Source organism: Silurus aristotelis (assembly GCF_946808225.1).
Source record: "Silurus aristotelis genome assembly, chromosome: 23".
Taxonomy (NCBI): domain Eukaryota; kingdom Metazoa; phylum Chordata; class Actinopteri; order Siluriformes; family Siluridae; genus Silurus; species Silurus aristotelis.
Genome location: NC_139596.1, coordinates 8,456,033 through 8,458,881, shown reverse-complemented (window position 1 = coordinate 8,458,881; position 2,849 = coordinate 8,456,033). Strand labels below are relative to the sequence as shown.

Genomic DNA, 2,849 nt, shown 5'->3' with positions numbered 1-2,849 from the left:
ACTATGCAAACTCTGGGGAAGATGGAGGTAGAAAGGTAGGACTAGTGAAAAACTGGTTAACAAACAAAAAGTCCACTTCTCTTATCACAGTGCCAATATAATTGTTCCAAGTCACAACGGTAATGAACAAAACTCTTTGTTCACCCAACTAATATAGACATAAACAACCCACGAACATAGACAACGGTAGCAGCCCTTTATGTTAGGAAACAAAAAGACATGAATATAACATCTGCACGAAGTCTGAATAAGGCTGCTTAAGTAACATAAGTACATGAAAATACGATCCTTCATAACGTTACATTGTGTGTGATTAATGCATATTACAGATAACACAGTGCAAATAGCATTACACAACATAACACATGCTCTCACACTTAAACCTGGATTATTACATCACATTAAATAACTTATAACTTAATGAATTTATAGAGAGAATGGAATCAATTACAATGTCGCAAACTTACTTTTTACCACCACTCTGGCACATGCTATCACCGGATATTACAGACTCGTTCCTTCTCTACACATATTAAAGAAATAAAATACAGAATCCATTTCAATAAACAAACATGTAGATGGCAAATGAACCCATTTTGTGGTATTATGAACAGTGAACAAAACTTACTCTGAGGCTTCCCGCTCACCCAGAAACACACGGGGCTTACGAAACACTTTCTCCCCTCTTGATTAAACAGAGTAACCACATCTCAATATCTCTGGTCCACATAAAATTATACGCAAAACTATATAAGAAAGTCTTATACTGATATTTAATCCTTTACGCTTCTTTTCCACACCAAACGAGATATATCCCAAAAGAAATCGGTCATTCTTTGTGCTTTATGGCTAAATACACGTGCACCAATTAGATGTTGCGCTCTGTTTTTTTTTACCGGAAGGAAACAACCCTTTTGCGTTATAGTTCCGTTTCTTAAAAGGCCAGCGTAAGTGTGTGACACACTGTGTCACACACTTAACACACAGCCTAAATAACATAAATGACCCGTTGTCTTTTTAACCTGGTTACATATAGCTTTACATTTAATTAAGCTTTAATTCTTACATTATACATAACTTTATTTGTTTGTATTTTTGTTCAGTTTGACAAAAGCCTGATGAATGGTGCTGGGAAAAATACACACATTCTTCAGAAGTACAAATTACCCATGTTTTAAAGGACTCTGGTAAAAGTTAAAGTACTGACTATACTTTTTTTATTTAGGTCTTTTGATTAAAAGATTTAATCACGATTAATCACACGATTGTCATGAGTTAACTCGTGATGAATCGCAACTCAATCGCACATTTTTAATTGTACCTTCAAAATGTACCTTAAATTAATACTTTTCAAGTTTTAAATACTATAATCAACATGTTCATAGACAAATATTGATGCTTTATGCAAATGAAGCATTAAGACACAATATTCTTGTAAAATAAAATAAAAAATTACGGTGTTTTAAATTACGTAAATCATCAGGACATTAAATCAAACTTTTGCTATGTTTCCACACGGGCGGTTAATGAGGTGATACCGGAGAAACTGTACCTCTTTTAATGTTCATAATCATTGATTACATAATCAGAGATTATTTTTTTATCTATTAAATTTTGAGCTTTCTATTTATATATTTATTATGTCTGTGAGGCAAGTATTCACTGAGATTCAGGTTGTTTTATTTATGTGTCTGTGAAGAGGGATGACAGAGACAGCAGACAGCGCCCCATGTCTGTTTTCCTAATTTTACAAAAACACAGCATTTTGTTGTTATAATGAGTGTATACAAATATAAGTAGACCCTTTACAGATTTGAATGATGTATTGCTCTTATCTGTACAATCAAAAAAGACAGATTCCTTTTTTTTGTTGTTTTTAAGTTTGTTTCCTAGTTATAAGTAAGGGAAAAAACGCATTTGTCGACCCCAGAGGGTTAAATGTGCGCATCATGGTGTTTGATTTTGGTGTTTGATTTGAGACTTGGCGCATCAGTAAAACAAATGTTTAGTAAACAAAAGCAATTTTTTAGTGGAGTTTATTTATTCATTTTTTTATATATATTTGAGTAAAGGACGTCGAGAATAGATTTGTGTTGTGTTGAAGGTTTTAGTCTTGCCTCTTTTATATTTATTTATTTATATTTTTAATAAAAATGGTCAATGAGAAATGTACGCTGCATTAATTGCCCGTTGGTAAAAATAGTGCTGCTAAAATGAATTAGCGTTAACATGTCATTAACGCTTACGAGGGAAATATCAAGGTCCGTTGGAGTGACGTGGGGCCGCCTTCCCGTGGGCTCACCACCTGCAGGAGGGACCGTAAGGGACGGTGCTGTGAGGATTGGGCAGCAGTCAAAGGCGGGGGCCTGCTTAGACTGCTGCCCCCGCGACCCGAATTACAGATAAGCGGGAGAAAATTAATGAATGAATGAACGTTATTAACGCGTAAAGTTTGACAGCCTTAATTAATAGCTCAATACAAAAGGGAATTCAAATTTTGTTACCTAATGAATGTATCCATTCGCACAGTCCCTTGCTTGGGAGCAGAGCATGCTCAGTCGGCTCTCAAGGGAGCCAGCTGCTCACATTGCTGCCGCATGCCCATGCTCTCATAGGGTGCCTGTGCACCTAGTGGTTCTGGACTGGCATCCGACATGGTGAAGCGGCAACTGAGGTCATGGGGCTCGCAGTCGGATCTGGCAAAGGGGTTTGAAGGCGAGTCTGTCCCTTTCTTCTGCCTCAAAAGCTAGATCCAGTGCTTTCTCCCAGGGTTTGGGAATCATGCTTTTCAGCTTTTTCTTCTCCCTGTGAGGAGAGCGTCACGCTCCACCTCTTTTTCTCAGAGGGGG

The 2,849-nt window shown here is 37.0% G+C and overlaps 1 long non-coding RNA gene across 1 annotated transcript; it reads right to left on the bottom strand.

Annotated features, from left to right (window-relative positions):
* Positions 1 to 458: 458 nt before the first annotated feature.
* LOC310718157 lies at positions 459 to 940 on the bottom strand. The gene is made up of 3 exons (XR_014531057.1): positions 786 to 940; positions 629 to 685; positions 459 to 523 (listed from the first exon to the last, which is right to left on the bottom strand). It is a non-coding gene; the product is annotated as an uncharacterized lncRNA (long non-coding RNA).
* Between the last annotated feature and the right edge of the window lie 1,909 nt (positions 941 to 2,849).